Raw genomic sequence first — 21,227 nt, 5'->3', positions numbered from 1 at the left:
ACAAACCACAATACTAACATCAGTTATAAAAGAAAAAAGAGAAAAAAGGTTGAAATTTTCAGTAAGGTACTTGATTAAAGCAATCATTTCATGTTTGCTGCTTCATTCTGTGGTGTTGCTTAATGTAGATTTCTCTCAATTAAATCAAAGATCACTAAACAGAAAAAGTGCATGAAAAAAAATTTGCAAAAAAAATTTTAAAATTTTCATTTTTATTTTGACTTTGCTCATTAATTTATTTTTGCTTTTTTTTTGAAGTGTGGAAGTACAAGTAGCCCAGGTAAGGCAAATTTATTACTCCATGTGAGGAAATTTGAAGAGGTAGCAAAAGTACATGGCAATAATTGGAAACTATGTTATATTTTCATATATTCATAATATTGGACAGTCTATCATAAATCTGTGAAGTCACTCTTTCACTGTATGGAAAAATACCTTCATTATTTTTCCTAAATCTTAAATGAAAGAAAGAGGATTCTAGAGTGCCAAAACCCATAATCAGTCTGATCAAAAAAGTATTGATTTTCAGCTGTATCATGTCCAAAATGATCATGAGGTGGTGCTTCAGTTCTTGACAAATTTCTGGAACTAATGATAACTCCCCATTATTGTAAAATTCAAATTACAGTTATGAAATCTGGGTTCATTTGAACCCCGTTTGGAAAACATCCATGTTTCCAAGTGACCTTTAGCTGTGAAACTTGGTGCTGCTATTTGTTACCAAAATGGCTATTTTTTGCTTTTAAAATAAGCAAGAATAATGGCATTTTCTTCATCTACAAATCATTTCATAAGTCTTATGCTCAAAAAACACAATAACGCTTAGCATTTCATTTTGCTCAAACCACATGAGAATAATTGTGTTATGTTTCCAAAGTTCTTCCACAGGATGAGATACATACTCCAGTATCATTAAATGACACATATCCTAATTTTGCTTCATGTTTTCTAAATTTGTCTCTGTTACACAATGATTGAATTCCCATTGCCAGTTCTACTGCTTCTTAGCAAACAGCAACACTAGGGAACTATTATTGCCTATTATTTATTAAGAAATTAAACTAGCTGCCATATTTTGGAGTAGATGTTCAGAGATGTATCAATGCCAAGATTTCATAACATAAAAAGCCATTTTGTTATGTAGAAACAAAACTGCTTTGTAAGCCACTGGGAGAGAGAGCACATTTAATATGACAACATTTCTGAGGCAGAAACAGCCAGTTTACTGGACAAACAATTCTACACCAGGGAATGGATGAATGGTGTTTCTCATGTACCATATTTATAATATTTTAAATTATTTACTACTAAACTTCAGGAGCATTCTCAAGACATTCTTTTAAAAAAATTTTATTTCCTTCTAGCGTTTACATGCCTATGATAGGAACCTCAGTGAAAGGTACTGATGAAGAAACTCAGATTATTTAGCTATATTTTTCTTTTGAAAACCTCCACAATTTGTCTCAAATTTTGTTCCCATCTGCAAATAAACTCCTCAGAACCAAATGCAAATATATACCTTATTTCACTATGATCCTGAAAAGTTTTTGTACCTTAAATATGTTTCAGTTCAGCTACAACCTCCTGATGACTGCTTGTGCAAAATCCTCATCTGCTATACAGATGGGGAAACTCCACCCACAAGCAATGGTAAAGGCATAAGAAGTAGAAGAGTAGCTTCCTGAAAGTATCCGAAGTCTCCCACATGCTCAAGGAAGAACAGGCACAGTACTTACAAGCAGATGCCGCTTGCCTTCTTCTCTCTAATCCAGTCTGCCCAGATGCTAAACACATTTTTTCCTGCTATGTCAGAGATGCATATTGCTTTACAGAGTTCAAGTGCTTGATTACCAAATTTTCAACTTAAATTCATAGCTTTTTTTGACGTGTAGATCAGGACAGTTATCAGCAAGCAAAAGACAGAATTAGCCCTTCCACCCACAGGCTATTTAAGTGTATGTGTGGCTCTAAGGCCATGCCCAGCCCATTTAGGTCAACAGCCTGTTTCCATGTTTAAACTTCACAGATCTGAGTGCTAGAACACATAGCTGAACCCACTTACTCTGACAACTCACATAAGGTTTTGCAGCTGCTCTTGCCCAAAGTTAACAGTGATCACCAAGCCTTTCCAGCCTACTTCCTCCCTCCCAGCACTTTTTCCAAGCAGGGATATACCATTCTCGGTGACTTTCTGCAGAGCCCCGAGAGGCAGAGCACAGAGCCCCATCAGCTACTGACCACAGGCACACAGGTACCTGGTGTCACATCAGGAGAGCTTCACAGAAAAATGTGTCTGCTTTCCGTTTGCATATCAGAGCTGTGCCTCAGTGCCCTCTCACAAGATCCCCACATTAAAAGGACTTGCAGAACCAAGTAGTGTGACACACACATCTTGATTTTGAGAGTTACCAAAAAAAAATCAGTGGTGATTGCAGTTTCACACCCCTTTCTGAACTTAAAATCTCATGCTGTAACCATACAATATTAGAATGGATTATTCAGAATATTAAAGAGGAACTATATGAGATTGTGAAATATTTATAATTCTTCAAAAGATTATGAAACAGCTATTTATCCACTTAATTCAATGAAGTTGAAGATATGATAGCTACTCGTAACTTATATTATGGGTTAACTTTTAGTTATTAATCACAGTGGAGCTCCTTAAATCACGTCGTTCTTACTGGTTTCTGCACTCTTGAGAAATACCTTGAGTCATTGTGAGTTTTACGTGTTAGATAAAATGTATTTTCTTAATTCAAGCAATATTGTTTTCTTTCCTTTCCCTTTTTTCTTTCTTCAGCCTTTCTAATGAAATATTAATCATTTATGAGCTTAGCAGCAAAAACTGATATCACATGCTTTTATTTTTGTACCTAGTAACAAAAGCACATCTATGCTGAGTCACAATTAAAGTCCATCTCGTTCATATACAGTTTTAAAAATGCCAAAAGCAGATGTCCAGGGAAGAGAAAAACAGCATAAGTAGTATACAGTGATATTGGATACTCTGCCAGCCTCTGGTCATGTAGGGTAAAGGACTCTGTGACAGAGAGGTGGTTTCTAGAAATAAATAACTTTTCTATGCAGTTTCTCAGTTTATTTCTGCACCCTTGTACATTCCTGGCATCCACAATGTCCTTTGTCAAGGAATGCCTTAGTATAGTGTGATGTTGTGCAAAAATAAATTTATCATTTATTTAGAAAATTTCATTATGATCTCTTTTTTGTTCCTTAGTAATTTTGTTTCTTGCTCCTATTTATTCTGAACATATTTGTTACTCACATTTTGAAACCCTGTTGTCACTATATGTAGCAGCAAAATAATAGTCCACTTTAACCCACAGCCACCTGTGCAAGTCACCAAAAGGTTTTATCTACAGAGTACAAAACTGTGTGCAATACATTTAAGAAGATTGCTCTTTGATTTCTTAACATTTAGCTTTCAGAGAAAAGTATAAAGCTCCCTGTACTATATTATAAAGTGGATTCCTATCAGAAAATTTTATATGCCTTTCCATTATAAGAAGTAAGTTAGGATGCTCTTAAAAAATGAAGTTTTTATCTTTGTCTGTCTTGCATGTATCAGGAATGCCTGTTCCACAAAGATCGAGATGCCTCTTTAAGTCTGCCTTTCATTTGTCTACTTCCTTTAGTCCCTAAATAGTTCCCTGATACTTTTTGCAGCTGCCACCTTCTTAAAGAAACCTCTTTGTTGTCCATATGGACACTCTGGTGCCTGCTACAGCCAGGTCCCTGCTAACGGAATGCCCCAGTGTCATGCATTTACATCAGGTTAGGAAATAGGAATATGGTCAGAGGGTACTCCTTCTGCATCCACTGACTGAGGAGTGAGGTAAAAGTGTCTATGTCTTATCAGAACTGATCAAATATATCAGATAGAGATTTGCATCAACCCTAAGTTCATCTGTCAAGCTCACTCGGTCCAAGAGCTATGTAGAGAACAAATCCCACAGCACAGCTGCTTGAATTACTCCAGTACTGAGATAATTAACTTCTCTGTGTCCTCTGAAGAGATTTACAAAGGTTTTCTCTGCATTGAGGTGGTCCTAATGTAGCTGGTAAAGGCACTGTCTTGTATTAGCTGACTGCTATGAATCTGCCAGGATCCAAACAGATATATCCAAACATTTCTGTAAACCCACCACTACTTTTAAACTATGCTGATGGTTGAAATCACTCTCATTAAAGCACTTGCTAAAAGCAAGGTCTTCAGATTTTTCTTGTTAATCACAATAATCATCATGAACAGGTTCACATAGGAAAGAGTTTCATATGTACCAATGAGTCCTAACAAAAAAAAATAAAAAAAAAATAAAAAAAAATAATAAAAACCACCCCACACCACTAACAACAAAAAAGTGATAGCTGAAGAAAGCAAACTGTAACATTGGTGGCTATCAATAAGTAATCGGAATTTGCATGTCCCTAGTAATTCAGAACACAGAGTAAGAGAATAACATGCTAATTAGCTGGGGAATTAGGGAATTGTGAGCAATTTAACTTTCTGCTTTCTATAAGGACTGAACCAAGTAATCTCAAGTGCCTTCTTGACGGAACAGTAAAACAAGTAGATTGATTAAGTAGAGTAGAAATTATTCTACTTCTTTCCAGAAAGATTTAGACATTTGAATACCTGGAAATATATTTCAAATTGGCTCGCAAAGAGAGATATTTCTGAGAAATTGGCACAAAAATCATAAACAGAGTAACACCAGGATGAGGTTTTGTGTCTTTGCAAATATCCAGGACTAAAACTTTTCTCTCTTTCTTTCACTTATTATTCAATAATGGTAAAACATTAATGGAATTTTCAGGTTTTCAAGTCAGGTGATAAAGATAATTTAAAAGGTATTGCAAATGCACAGAAAACAATGTTTAGAAAATAATCTCATGGTGCTGGAAGCAAAGAACAACATGAAAGAATATATTTCAATATACATTTCAAGGGAAGAGAGAGATGAAAATGAGTACTACTGAGATAGACTTCAGGAGACCAATATTCATTGGTCTAGAGTGTAATTAAAATAATTCTGTAATTTGGATATATTTAACTACATCTTGGAAGAGAAAAAGAGCATTATTTCTCATATTACTTTGGTATAAGAAAGTAAATGGTATTAAATTTTCCTATAACAAAGCAAATCCATGGAAAGTAGAAATTGCTCAAAGAGCATTAACTGGGAGCTTTAAATACTCAATTGAGGAAAGTTAAAAATAATTAAGTATAGATTGGTTCATATTTGACTAGACTGACAGCATCTACAAATATTTTAAGATCATAACAAAAAGTAGAATAGTTATTCAGTATGAGACTCTCATATTAATAGCCTGAAATTAAACATGGAAAATTTGAGGCTGAGTATCAGGAAAGCTTCCTGGCAGTGAAACAAACTGGGCTCCCAGGGGAAACAATGGAATCTACATAGCTTTAAACTTTTAAAACTAGACTAGACAATAACAATCAGTGTAGAGGAATATTTTTGTATTGGCAAAAGAAATATTACTTGATACCGGTAGGTCATTGCCATCTCTGGTTGAAATACATAACCTCCCCCCTCCCCATAGATGATCACAGATGAAAAAAAAAAAAAAAAAAAAACACCAACCAAAAACCCCCCACTGTGTTTGAAAGAAAATATTTTAGTTATTCAAATGAAATTCCCAAAAATCACTCCAAAAATAAGGCAGAGCATGAGTTCATGTTTGCTCTACATGCTCTACAGTTTGTTCCCGTATTAAGATAGAAAAAAAAAAGAAATCATTTTAGGTGAAGTGTTAGCCTGTGTTCCGCTTATTTGATGTATTAGCTTGTAAGTAACTATGCTGCCAAGTAATTCTGCTGTGTGTTTTGTGAGTTTAAGTTGTTGTCATGGTGATGACAGCTTGTCTATAGGTGTCTTTTTCTCATTTAAAATCTAAAGAGATTTTTTAAATAAAGCCAATAGGAAAATTTTTAGTTTAACCCTCCTGTTAAATATTTCCTCCTAATAATATGTCAAAACTTTTCAAATCCTCTTGATACTCATTCCTTCCTGCACGCGTTATTTTTCTTTACAAACAGAACATTTTATGTTTAATGCCAATTACTGATCTTGCTTAACTTCCACATAAACCTGGCTGACGTCAACACAAATGCACAGGTGTAATTTCCAGAGAGCAGCAGTCAGTCAGTGAGTTAAGAACTATGCTATGCAATAACATGGCATTAAAAATCATGGTTGTCCCAATTCAGGATGTTTTAACAAGTTGCACAAGTTCTTACAAGTTTATGGATTCATCTTTGCTGGTACTTTCCTATTTAATAATTTCCAATAATTTAATTTTTTAACCATTAAATAAAAAGCTTACCCTTAATACCCTAAATGAGAAAAAAAAAGCCTGAAGCAAAGTTGTTCCGCCTGTTATTTATGTCACAGAGAAACAAAAGTTAATATTCATTTACTGGCCAATCTTTGTAACATGGAAATGTTCTGCTTTCCAAAATTAGGTAGTTGATTCATGGTGAGTTATAAAAACCTCCTGTTTGTTTGAGAAACAAATCTGAACTGGCAAAATATTTAAAGCAGTGTTCAGCAACTATCATGAAACAGGATTACAGAGAAAACAAATCACATAACAGGAAGAAATACTCCTTTTAAAAAAAAAAGTTAAGTAAGAAAGAGCTTTTCATTCTGAGGACAATTAGGAGGAAAAGCATTGTTGCAATACAGTGATTTTGTACCTTTTAAAACTGTTGAAATTTACTCTGACATACTAAAATAGTATTACTGGTGGAAAAAGTAATAGTGAGAAAGTGCTAGTAAATCCAAAGTAAACATGATACTTATTTGTGAAGCAGAAGGTTTGATGGATCTGTAGTTAAGGACGCTTTGTGGCTTTTAGAATTCTGTTTATATTTCCAATACACTATGCAAACTTGCTTCACCTCAAAAAAACATGCAGTAATGGAACCAGAGAGAAACAGGCTATACTGTGAACAATGACACAGCCACTATACAGTCATGCCCCAAGAGTGCCCAAGAGATGTGAAGTCAATCAGTCAGATTTCTTTTGCTGTAAAAGAGACATACATCTCTCTGCAGAAGGCAAAATAAACTTAGCCTGACATTTAGGGAGTGAAAGTAGAATTTAAATGGTAATAGGTCTACTACTGACCTTAATTTCACTGCAAATTGTAATTTCAGAGTTCTCAGCATGATTAAATATACAAAGGAAGTTAGTGACACAGAAGTGATAAAATATATCTGCAGGCACCCATCCTTGAGATAATTTCCTGGTCTTCACTATTAAGAATATAGGGCATGTATGTGAACTATTGACTACAGGGCCAACTTTTGCCCAATTATTTTACACGGAACTGCTCTCCATCCATTCAGAGAGACCAAACTGCATATTCCACCAAACGAGGGTAAAAGTGGCTGATACCCTGTGCAGTGACCATACTGTATTCTCCCACCAGCCACGTGCTACTTTCCGTTTCTCCAGAGGGGACCCACTGGGGTGGCCACAGGCTGAGTCACTCCAGCAGCCTGAAGGAAATTAAAGAACTCTTCAAAACCCGAGTAAACAAAAGGTGGGACAGGGCTCTCCCCAGCTCACCTGCCTACACTGACTCACCTCTTGGCTACTGCTGCATCCTGCCGTGGCAGGGAGGGGAAGGGAACACACAGCCAAGAGCACCTCAGTGTAGAGTAGGTGTAGTCCAAGGCTTTGCTCTTAATGACACTGCATTCCAGTCTCAGTGGAACATAAAATAGGCTGTTCCTTACCAAAGCTGTGCCTTTTGGGCACACAGGCTGTGTTTTTCTGAGCACAGGATGACCTTTAATTTCATCACAAGTAGGAAGCTCACTTGGCCCCTTAGTGTGAGTTGTACAATGAAGGTCCCCTGGCTGTTGCAATCAAATAGTTGTTTTCTTTTGGGGAATTATGTACCTTCTAAATTCATATGACAGTACAAACCAGCACACTAAGAAACTGAGAGGTGTTTCTGGCTTACAGGCCACCCAGTTTGACACCTAATCCCCTTCACTTTTACACATTAGAGCAACATTTATAAACTGTCAGAATTCTGTTTACTTCCAGCAACGGGTCTAAATTACTACACTTTTTTGTTCAGGTGGTCTTTTCACAAGGACTTAGAGAAGAGACACCAGTAAGTTTAGATGTAGCCAGAAACTGTATTTTGAAAGGAAATCAACAATTTGGAAAGGCCTTTGCACAAGGTCATACCTAACGTCAGAATGAGAAAACACTGCACTAGCTGAGTAATTTTTCTGATCTCAGTAGAGGAAAACCTTGCAGTGAATGTTTTCAGTGCTAGTCTTGAAATATTTCTTTTCTGTACTTATATTTGTAGAAAGATTGTTTAACTTAACATTTGAGCCTTGAGATGTGCTCATGTGTAGGACTGTCTCTGTGTAATCTCTAATCTAAGCTACTAAGCCAGTTCTGCCTGGAAAAAAAAGGTAACACTGAGAAATATAATAGATTGACAAAGTTGTGGCAAAAGAGAAGCTGGTAAATAAATAAACTGTAAGGGAAAAAACCCACTATTGAGAGAATTTATGCCATTTTAATTAAACTGAGCAACAAGGACTTAAAATATAAACAGAAAGCTGATTAAAATCAATGAGATCAAAAGGACACTTTTAGCAAATTTTATATAAATTATGTAGAGATTATAAACAGCACAGGTAGGCTGCAGCACAGATTTTCCCATTAGTCTTTTTTGTACGTGGACTCTCCAAACCAAGCAGCATGAGGTGAGTGCAAGTTGACGCACTGGTAAATCTACAAATGAATCTGCTTCTTTATCAATTTTGTACCTTTTTCCTCTATCCTGGGAAAATTTCAAAACTGCTGACAGGCCCAGCATGAAAAACCATAATCTAGTACAGTTTCCCATGTAGCTGTTTTCTTACCTGTGCATGCACTGATGATCAAACACAGTTCTTGGCCACATCTCTTTGAAGAGGGTTGCATAACACCAGAGGCAACTTGGTAATGTTATAGAAACTTTGCAATCTTTCACCCTTAATGAGCAAATTATTAGTTTAAACATAACAAGAAGAAAGGTAGAAGAATGAAACTCTTCAGAAAATTCTTGAGAAAATTCTTTTAAGACAGAGCATATTTTTTTACTTTGTTTATCATAATGTTGTTCACAATGTATGAACGACAGCCCTTATTTATTTCTAAAAGCATATCTGAAGATGCGATCAACACTTGAAGACGTCAGTGCTCACTGAGCATGAACATCCATGTTTAATGCAGAATAAGAAGCAAAGGAGAAAGTTTCAGGCATGTTTTCAGGCTAATAAACTTTTGGGTTATAACCTTAGTCCAGACATGATAAGACTTAACAGAGAGCCCACACTCCTCAATAGTTCATCAGTGTTTTTTCAGTCTTCCTTGTATGGGACCTAAGTTTTCATTAGTTTTAAATGAAATTATAATCCTACTGAAGTGCTACTTTGAACCCACAAAATGAAAGTCTTTCTCTCCTTTTTCAAAATACATGAGAATCCTAAGAGACTGTGGACACACTCAAATCTCAGTAATAAACACAATATAAAGATGGTAAGGAACAAACCAAGGGTTCAAAAGCTTTTTAATTGCTCTTTAAAATATGCAGTTTCACAGAATGTTATACATCACTCAGTCAAACCCTTTTTATAGAATGTGGTTTCAGATTCTTTTATTTGGGGGAAGTAAAACTAAATATTTTTTATATATCAAAAAAGTAAGATCATCTAAACAAACTGTAGGCTGACCACCTGCTCTCTGTCAGACAGGAATTAATTCCCAAACTACAAGGCTAAAATATCTTAAGATCATATCCCTTTTCCATTAGATTTTTTTAAAAGAAATTGAAGTTCCCTTTTTCACCAAACAGAAATCTTACTGAAGTAATTTTATGAAAAATTCTAGTCTACTTTCACAGCAATTAAGAGTTATACTTAAATAATTAAGAGTTGTACTATGGCAGACATTTTACACAGATAAGAACAGAGGACTAATCATCAAGAAGAATAACAGAGAGAAGGTTACAAAAGGAATTTTCCCATGAGCTTTCTGCTCTCTGCATGCTATAAACCTTCTCATCTGAGAAAACTCAGATGGTCACATCATACCAAAAATTACCAAGTGAACTGAGGGTAGGATAGTAAGGGACTTTGCCAAGCAATGACACTGTTTATGCACTCTTGTTCCCTTGATGACAGTACTGCGTTCTCATAGTAAAACAGATTTTAGAGGTTTTCTTTGCAGTAACTACTGAGAGAAGAGAAAGAACTTAATGAACTAGTACAAAGAGAAGCATAACTAAAACAAATACTAAAAGCAAAATCAAGTATTTCATGGTATTTTTCTTATTCATGTTCTTCCTGAGAATGCACGATATTTTTATTGTTTAGTAGAAGTTTGTAGATTAATTTTATATTTTTTTTTCCCTCTTTAACAGCAAAAAAATTTTAACACCTTTTTTGTCATGGCCAGAACAGAGTGTGGAAATATTTAATAGCACTTGTTTCACTTTGTTCTATTTCTACAAAGGTTCTGGGGGTAGGAGGGGAGGGAAGGGGATGTTTTCATATGCAGCAAAAATAATTAGGCAACTACTCTTTTATGAAAGCTGTGCATGGCAGGGCTTCAGTTTTAGAATATCAACAAAGAAAAATCTGGCACAAAAAATGGGCCAGCATTTCAACTTTCTGATCTAACTGTATTATATTGTATATGGAGCTGTCAGGAAGAAAGCAACCAGAACGCGTGTTGATATTGTGCTGGCATCAAAATTTAGATGTTTTTCTCTTTACTTTTTTTTTTACATTAATGTAAATAAAACCCAGAATCTGTGAGGGCTTTTGATATCTGTTACTGACCAGATTCTTACTCAGCTTTATAAAGCAGTTGTAGATTTAATTATTTTGACAACCTTGAATTTTTGCCCTGAGCTTCAGGTCTGCAGGAATCAGGAATTTCATAGCAAAATTGCTAACAAAAGCACTCTGGAGAACAATGTGACTGGCTCGGAAAGTCCCTTAGCATAGCTGCTTTGGAATTTCCAACCCAACCCAGTTGGCACAGAGGAGCTGTGAAGACAGAGTCTCTCTCTGAGTTGGACAGAATCCCCTGGGTACTGTGCTTAACAACCCTACTAAGCTAAAAACCCAGTCTATTAACACAAAATTTTGTAGACAAATAGACATAAAACTTCATGAAGCCAATGAAAGATTCAAAACAGATGACAAAATGACCTCTCTGTCACATTTCAAGTACAAAGAAATCTAAAAACCCCTTTGAAGTAAAATCGCTAGGATTTCAAAGTAGGTTTGGCAAGGTTATAAATGAAGGAAACAGGTCTTTCTAACCAAAGTGCAGAGTGTTGGGCAACTTTCACCCAACTGCATTTTGCAATTTCCATTACTTCTACTATATTTATATGTTTATTGTGTTCATTTCCCACTTGAATTGCAATACTGCCTAGAGGTCTGTCTGCATGTAAAGTTGTTTTTCTTTCAGAAATGCTCAGTCCCCCCATCTCCTGCAGCGACCTACTACAGCAGATGTTAACAATGCTGCAGAAGCACTGAACACAGCACAGCCAGAGTATTTGGCTCCTATTAGGGCTGCAGATGGGGCATCATTGTGTTAGCAGATTATGACCTCCCACTTAAGAAATACCATTGAAAGGATATAAATTTGTTTCAAATTCAGAAATTTTTCTTTTCCTCTAAACACCATTTCTTACAGCTTGTTGTCCTGTGCTATTCATATTCACAGGATTTTTTTTTTCTGCAAATGCTCTCCAGTTGGTTGAATTTTTATTGTGAAATATTTTGAGTAGGACATAGAGCATCTCATCTCTAAAGCAGAACAGAAACAACAGGCTGCATACACTTGAAATGAGACAAGGCTTTTCTGTCTACTTCAATCAGTTTATAACAGCCAGCAATCACTGTACTCTGCATAAGGTTCCATAAATATTGGGGAAAAAAAACCCAACTTTTTTATATCTCTATCTAAAGGTACCTAGAACTCATGGATAAAAAACTTCCCAGGAATTTTTTTATAAACTTTCAATACTTTACATACAAGAAACTATTTTTTATGCATTCACTTACCCCATCAAACAACCCCTCACTTTACTCAAGATCCAATACCATTAAAGATTTCCATATTGTAACTCCAGCTAAAATAACAAAAGTATTTTGAGACACCCTTCTCCAAGAGGGCAATAAAAAAGAGATATTGTTTGTGTTGAGAGGTATTCAAAAGAAAAAAAATTCTGAGAAGATAAAGTCATCCCTAACCAACTCTATATGTCCTGCAGAAAGAGATCACATATTTTAATTATGACTTGACACATTTTAAATTAAATTACAGTGGGGAAAAAAAATTCTATGATTCTCAATATTACATATATGTAAAAATATTTCATGAACATGTTCTAAATGTCTCTACAGTTTCTTTGCAAGGATTCTTTACTGCTTTTATTTACTGCCAGACACAGATTTTTGTAGGAGTTGCTGAGGAGTTTATTTTGGAAGGAGATGTGAAATATATTCAATAGTCAGAACATCCTCACAGAAATCACCTGTCAGCTTCCTCTGGTGTTCCTAGAGTTTATGGCTCCAGTATGCTCAGTAGAAACATTAGTACCAGATGTTTGAAATAAGCCAAATATTCTCAAAGCAGAAAATGGAAAAAACATCAAAAAGTTAGGAAGTGCATTTTACACAAAGTGAAGCACACATTCATAAGCCTGGTTTATCAAATCTTATTTTTCAGCATTTAGTCTTGCAAATTTATAACCTTCTTTTATCCTAAAAGGCTACTTTCAAACATCTATAATTTTGTTGGTTTCTGCTCAAATTAAGAAACACTTTTAACCGCAAGTCTTATATATCAAACTTCATTGACAAATTTTAAATTACAAAAAAATGGTCCACTTTTATAAGATTTCTTGCTCCTGAAATGCAAGCCACTAGTCATCTTTAATGACCACTTTAGAGAAAAGAAAGTCTGACACAATGCTGCCCAGCCTTAATTCACATCTTGAATGTTGAACAAATTAAAATCAAATAAACAAACAGAACCATAAATCACTCCTACAATTGACAGCATGTTTATCTAGCTAGAGCTAAAAAAAATAAATATTTGTAAAGCTGCAATGACCTGCTTCATGCTGTCAGATAGAAGTTTGGGACCAGAAACAGTTTTACTTACCATAAATCATTGTTTGCATATTTGCAAAAAAACCTAAGTAAAACAAAACATGTTCCTGTTTGGACCTGATATTGCACATATGGTATTTCCTGATGCAATATGGGTCTGTCTGGTCAAATTTCAGGTTTGGTAATATGGGAACATTCTGGATTTTCACAAAATTGTTATGAAACCGATAGATAATCCTTGTAGGAAGGAGGTTTTATATTACTTTGCCAGAAGTGTTTCATGTGGATTTGTATCAGATACACTTAATATCTGTAAATAAGGTAATTGGAAACATGACAATAATGGAATAAAGTGCACAGAAATTGGTTACTGAGCTCAGAAGGTGCTTCATATTTCCACACCAATGCAGTAAGATTGCTCCAGTGAAGGGCTATGAGATGATTGTGAACCAATCTCTAACACAAGGACAAATGCAGAGCCTCCTTAAGTATTTGTAACATCATGTTCCCTCTACTGATGAAGATCTGACTTCCAATATTCTTGCCATCACTTTGGAATCTTTAATGTAAATTTTACATGTTTGTATATTTTTCAGTAAAACTGCAATCCTTAAGAAACTGTCTCAAATGCTGAATGTCAGATATGTGTTGCAATGGATTTGACAATCTACTGAATCAGACCAAAGGGTCTTCAGTGGTGTTCTGTTTACAAGCTGAGTATTATTAATAAAGGACTTAAAACTCCCTCAAGCCCTCATGAAAGCAGTCTGGGAAGGAGGTCTCAGAATTCAGTTTTGGAGTCTACAGAACAATGACATTTGGACTTTTTCATATGGAAGCGATTAAAACTACTTTTGTTCAGACTTTCCTGCTCATTGCTTCTTCCACCAGACAGTCCAGCAGAGGACCAATATAAGAACTGCTCACATGAAGGCCCACACTAATGACAAGCTGCTCTCTTGGAGATTTCTGGGAAGGAATCTGTTGCTTGCCAGCCGAGTTTCTCCACGTTCAAGAATTCTTCACCAATGGGTAAAGCTATCCATCTAGGCACAGCTGTGTGCAATACATCCAGCATTGTAAGGATTTTCCTGGACAGCTTCCACATAGATGTCAAGCAACTTTTCTCATGAGATTTTGGAAGGATTTTTAATCATCTGGGATAAAAGAGTATGATTAAAGGATGGCTGGCTCAGCTGGTGCTGACAAATATACTGGCATCTGCTATACCCTCCTCCTGAAAATTCTTTTCCAAGGGAACCAGATCAGTAACAGACTGAGCAATAGGGGGAATAAATATGTCTTTCACGGTCTTTGTGGTGAAACCTTATGGAGTTTTGAGATATCCCACTTGAAGAGCTGAGGCCCAGACAGAAGGATCCCCGTAAGCAGGAAATTAAGAATGTCTGTTGCACGGAACTTCAGAGAGACAGGATCCATGTGGTTTGAAGTGTAAAGTCTCTCTGTTGCCTTGCAAATCTGATAAGTATTGCAATAAACCTAGATCTTTTGGAAGGCACCAAGGTAGACACAAAGAAAATACAGAAGCGAGTCCCATGTCACTACTTTGTTTTACAAATCTGTGTTGACTGTCACATAGTGTTAGAAGGCTGGATAATAAATTCAATTAAAACTATTCACCAATAAGCATGCATTTGCTTTTAACTAATAAATTAATTTTAAGCACTATTTTAATTACTAAAATCTGATAAAAATTCACACCATTAAAATGACAGACTTCATAAATTGCTGAGAATAATCAACATAGTTTAAACCATACCTGATCATTAAAGTTTGGAATTGTTCAAATCTTCCCTCTGCCAGATTTATCAAAGGGGTTTCTTAAACATTATAGAAATGCCCTAATTGTCATGGCGTAAGATAATGACAAAGTCATCCGTTGCTGACTACTGAAAGAATCACAAAGCTAGGTTTGAAAATAATTATTTAATCCAGTGATTGAGACATCAGCATGGCAGCCATAAGGTGGAATTTTTTTCTATCCCAGTAGATACTTAATTTAAGTGCAAAATACAAAAAGAAGACACCATGAGGCCGAGGCCAAAATACCTTCTGGCACGGTGATTATGTAGTTTTGTATCAGGTCAGATCATTTGAACTAAGTCATTTTTTTAAATTGAATAAATGTAATAGACCTATTTTTTTTTTAAGCTTTCAAATAAACAGATGAAGATAAATATACACGTGTAGTCTTTTATAAGTATCATGAGGGATGTCAGCCAAAAATGAATTATCTGAATGTTATACTTAAAGGGAGTAAAGTACTATTTTGGAGATATAACAAGGGAATCTTAAGTAGATGCAGAAGAGATATACCTCTGCATCTGATCCTGGAGGGGCATCAACATTAGAACACCAGTATGCAACCAGATGCTCATAACTCAAGGCAGATTTTGAAAACTGGCTATACAACTGGAGAGAAAAATCCATGAATATAAGGGACTGGATGCCTTAGAGTAAAATTTCTTGAGATATATCGATATACACACATATATAAAATAGAGAAGTCTGCAGTGTCTAAGTAGGAAAAACTCAAAAGGAGATGTATTTCCATCTAACAAAGTTATAGAAGTGGATGAATCAAGCCTAAGTCAGAGAAAAGAGTGCTAGAGCTGTCTTTGTAACAAAAATAATTAGGCATTAAGTAATTTACAAAACAATATGGTAGAATCTTTATTGCTAATCATTTTACCCTTTTTTTTGCCCCCCTAGAAGATATTATTTATCTAATAATTGTTACTGGATGCAAAATAGAAGTTTATTCTGAGTAACTATATGTACTCTACAACCATTCCTAATTTTCACTTGCCTGCTTTGTTCAGTTGTAAATTTCTATCTAAAAGAGGACATGAAAGAATTGATTCTTTCACTTGGAGCAGTGAAAAATCACTAGTCATTTGTCATTTTTTAAAATGACACTGCACACTGTGTAATTGTAACATTCAGATTCTTTCTGCACTATATAATTTGATATTGAAGTACTGCATCATGTATATGGCAAAGGTAATATTAACAATGGTGCACTATTTCTCAATTCTCTCTTTACACAGAGCAGCACCAGTCTCGAGAGGTATGTAGCATCTGTCCTAACAGCTGGGCTAAAGCTTTTGCAGAGCTACATGGTAGAGCTTTAAAATTAAACTATTCATATTGAAGAAAAGTTATTTTGTAAAACTGATTCAATTGTTGCATATATCACACTTACTCAAACTTTTGATTGCATGCCCTTAAAAAGAAAAGTTTATGAATATGTCCAGGTTGCTAACTAACTTGCTTCCAACTTCTACAAATATGACTTCTTTGTATTTAAATACAATCTGATTATCATTCCATGTACTGCAGCAGATATCTTAATGTTTTTCTTTTCATTAGTGGGAGAAGCAAAGTAAAAATAACTCCGTGTTCATTCCAAGTCAGTGTTGGATAAAACGTTTATTTACCTTGCATTAACTGACACTGTGAAACCCTGTGTCAAGAGTTTTCAACCCTAAGAGACAGTCTTTTCTTATGCAGAGTTTCCTCAATTTCATTAGACTTATAATGACTTCTAATGAGCACAGTGTTTGCAGACATTTTTATTTAGGTAAAGAAACACCTAGAAGGAAAAAAAAAAATTACTATAAAGAAATCAAACCCCTTTACCAAACCAGTTTGCAAGTTTCTATAGGAGCTTATTTGGAAATCTCTGAAGGCCACTTCACATAGACGTTTCAGACATCTGTGCTGCAGCCTACAAAATACTATATTAATGGATCTGTTCAGGACCTACATATCATCTTGGAACAGTGATAATAGCAATCCAGTTAATCCAGGCACCCTAGATTCTGTGAATATTCACTATACAAAATTGGGAGAGTTTCATGTATGAACATCTCCCCTCCTCTTGTTTTAAACCAACCCTTTTTTTTGTTAGAACAGCAGGTGTGCTTTTCAGACATCTAAACATGAAGAACTTGCAATCTATGTAATCTGTGCTGTTTCTCTATTAGTTTGTATTTCACTTAATTTCATAAGACACTTCTCCAGAGTGTCTTCAGCATGGTTAATTAATTTTGCTTTCACTTCTACATTTAATTACAACATATTTATCAGCAGAATAGATACAAATTTGCAATTGGTGTGCTGGCCCACGCTAAGTTTAGCTGGAGTCACATTCCATCTTTAAATGAGAGGTGGTAACTCCTGGCTTCATTGCCCATGTGAGCAGTTCTTCCAGTGCCAAGTCAAACATTAATTTCAACCCCCTTTGGCAAGTATTTAAACTAATTCATTTAACTGCACTATAATAAAGGAGAACTTACTGCTACTGGGCTCCCTCTCTGGGAGATTATTCCTAATAGCAAAGAGACACATTAGCCACCATGGAGTCTTCCCAGTCTTTTGACTGGAGAATTGGTTCTACCTTTTAGCTTATGCCCAATACTGTAGCCCTGATCTATTTTCTCCATCTGGGAGGTGAGATTTAGTAGATATAAAATGTGTGATATAAGGTAGGCTTAGACATTACTATGGTCTTCAGGTCACAGTAATCTGGCATGCAATAGGAATCTAATGAAGCTTAGAGACAAACTGAAATGGCCTGCTAAATTCACCTATTGATAATAGTCACAGAGGCAAGTCTTTATATTGCTCTTTCAGGTGCTACAGAGGAAACAAATCACAGTGGGTGGAAAGCAAAATGATGCCAACACCACTATCTCTTCAGTTTGCATCTGGTAAGTCTTAGCCCATAAAATGATCCTGATGCTGTGGACATCCACCCTGATGTTAATAACCAGACTGTGTTCCTGCCAAAGAAAGCTGGCCAGAACTACCATTCAGTCTAGGACATGTCTGCCAAGGAAGCCCCTCCACAGTTCAGGAGAGCAGCAGGAGGATGTGTTTCAGTGTGATATTTCCCAGAACAATGGACCTCATCAAGATGAATATAAAACATGGATTGAGGAAATTAGCTAACTAATGAAGACTGCAGTTATATCAGCAGCTGCATAAGACTGCCTACTCATGTCAGTGTTCTGCCTTCACTGCAAATCCTCCATCCAAGGTCCCAAATCTTCTAGTAAGAGCAGAGATTCCTGCTGGTGAGAAAATTCACACCTCATTCTTCTGCTAGGAGGAGTCAGTGCAAGATAGTGGTCAAAATGTTCTTCTGCCTGAGGCATATGATCCTTTCTCACTTGGTGCTGTTCATCCTTGGTCCCTGCTGCTGGCACTGCCAGACACAATCCTCAAAGCCATGAAGCAATCAGCAGCACAGCAAGCATTCTAGTTCCTAAAGGCCCACAAGAGATAGATAAATATGCAGACAAACAGTGTAAGGCAAAGAGAATGGAAATATATAGAGCCACTACCACGGAGACCAAATAATGAAGGAAATTTACAAAGCATTGCCAAGAGGAGGAAGTACATAAAATGCCAAAAGCACAGAAAGATAATGAGACCAGAGCTCTGAGGGATTTTTTTCAATAAAATAACATGGCAGAGCACATTGTTGGAGACAACTAGTTGTTTCAAAGAGTAGAGATATTTACAGAGGGAGAGAAATGATGGGCCATTATTTCAGTTTTATGCACAATAATAAAAATATGATAGGAAAGCACAAACAAATCCTGCTGAAAATGATGAAATTTTGGAGCTTAGTTATAGGAAGAGGAAGGGGAAAGGAAGGAACAGAAGAAACACAGTGTGAATGGGAATTAAATCAGAAAAGCTGAGGCATAAAATGAATGAAACTAACATGGACTCACATAGGCAAAGCCTGATGAAATTCACTATTACATAATAAAGGAATTAGCTGAATGTTGCTCCCTCATTAGTTAGAGCTCCACAAACTAATAGGGAGAGTGTATTAGAGGGCTGAGGAAAGGCAGATATCTTTGGGGAGGTAAAGAAATACATGGGAAACATATCTGTCCCTTTACCTGTGATTCACTGAAATAAAATAAAAAAAAAAAAACTCATATCTAATAAATCCATTTATAAAAGCATACATGTTTAAAACATAATTAAATACAGCTAAAATGAATTTGCCCAAAGCGAATCAAGTCAAAATGCTTTTTTTTTTTTTTTTTTTTCTTTGCTAGACTAACTGGTCTAATGTGTAATGTGTAAGTGCTTATGTAATATATTAACTTCAATAAAGTCTTTCCTGCTCTCCTAATGATTCATTGTCATAAAAAAAGGAAATACAATTTGATGAAATTACCTAAAATAAGGATATGTCTCTGGTTGAATAAATAATTAGCAGTAGTTCACTTCCTAAGAAGAAGCTGGGTATCATAAGACCAAGCTCAGACACATTGTATATTCTCTTAAGAAATAAAGCTCAATAGTAAGAGATTATGGAAGCCATCAGAATGGATAAAGTTGCAGGTACATAGGAGGTTAGGTAAATATTTCATTTGGAGTACAGCTATTCATCACATTCATCACAACATAACATTTAATATAGACAATCAAAAATGTTTTAGAAAGAAGATGGAGGCAATGGATGAGGCAGCAACAATGCAGAAAATGTGGCAGGTATATTGAGAATGATAACGTAAGAATTGGTGATAACACGAAAATTAAAGTCCAGGCAAGGTGATTTAAGAAAGAGTTGTGTATACATATACACCATTTTTCCAGGATCTATGCCCTAAAATAATTTGTTTCCTCAACCACTCTCTGGGCGAAGAACTTTTTTCTAATACCCAACTTAACCTCCCCAGACAACTTCAGGCCATTCTTTCAGGTCCTTTTCCACAGTGCTGCTCTCCAGGCTCTCAACTCTCAGATGTAGTCTGTCCCTACATCCAGGGTTGTCCTGTCCCCAGTGCAGAATACTGAAGAACTGGATTCATTTTCTCAAGCAAAGAGATGACTGAGAGCAGAGAGGTATAGAGGGAAAAAGTTCTAGTTAAGAAGTTGCTGAGTAACTATTCCTCCATACACTGAGGAAACAAATATTTGGGCATGTTTTTAAGTCTATCTCACTGTAGTGCACAGATAGTGAGAGAATATGCAGAGAAGCTGAGTCAGGAGGTAGAAGCAGTCAGTAGCAGAATAGAGTTTAGCCTGTGCCAAGACATAGACTTCAAGATTCCTAAGGAAACACTTAGTCTGGTTTTACCTCAGGTAATAGAATCATTAAAGCTGTTTTTCACATTCCAGGAGGATGGAATGTAAAAAGAGAGACCTGGCAACACAACAGTACATTATAATTTAGGCCCTGAAGGGGCAATCATTCTGGCTAGATCAGTCTTGTTGAAAATAGTTTAAAATCTATATATGTTTTTATGGGAACTCGGTAATTTGTTTCTGCTCAAAACAACACCAAAATACTGTTAATTATTTGGAAACAATACCCCAGCAGTTACTGAGGTAAAATAGTAATTTAATTTTAATTTTTATGAAGCATGTTATAGCACTGAAATCCTTTCTCTGGCATTAAGGAAGCCATTAATTTGGTTAGCAACAACATTTTAAAAATTCTTTGTAATTGTCCATTATCAATAGAAAAGGTTACTGCAATTACATTAGTTTTACACCAATGCATTTTACCTCTTTTGCATAAAACAAAAGTTCCAGTCTGTGTTATGCAAAGCCACAAGAAAATATGTCTAGTTTACAAATGAGATGTTAACGGGACCTGTTCTAGTGGTGAAAGAATTTTTCTAAAGTTACGGGATTAATAATTTAAGAAAGGAGCTCAGCACAAAATCTTTCTCAATTGATGTCACCAGGAAATCAAACTAATTTGCTCAAAAAGTACAAACATTTACACATAAATTCCCTAACAATCACCATGACATGGCAAGAGGAACATTCTCTAATGTATGAACACGGGTTGAAAACTTCTGAGCTCTAGCAAGCAAAAATGGCACTACTTGAGGACAGAATCATAGAATAAAATAATCATTTGGGTTAGAAAAGATCATTGACTCTAATTGTAAACATAACACTGCCAAGTCCCACTACACCATGTCCCTAAGTGCTACTTAATTTCAGATACAGGCTTAA

The 21,227-nt window shown here is 35.7% G+C and overlaps 1 protein-coding gene across 9 annotated transcripts in view; it reads right to left on the bottom strand.

Moving 5' to 3' along the window:
* PDE1A (phosphodiesterase 1A) overlaps positions 1 to 21,227 on the bottom strand; it is a 149,064-nt gene that overhangs the window by 83,283 nt on the left and 44,554 nt on the right. The gene's annotated exons all lie outside the window — the stretch shown is intronic.

This window comes from Zosterops lateralis (assembly GCF_965231275.1).
Source record: "Zosterops lateralis genome assembly, chromosome: 7".
Classification (NCBI taxonomy): domain Eukaryota; kingdom Metazoa; phylum Chordata; class Aves; order Passeriformes; family Zosteropidae; genus Zosterops; species Zosterops lateralis.
Note: the sequence above shows the minus strand (reverse complement) of the source record. Positions and strands in the feature narration are given on the sequence as shown.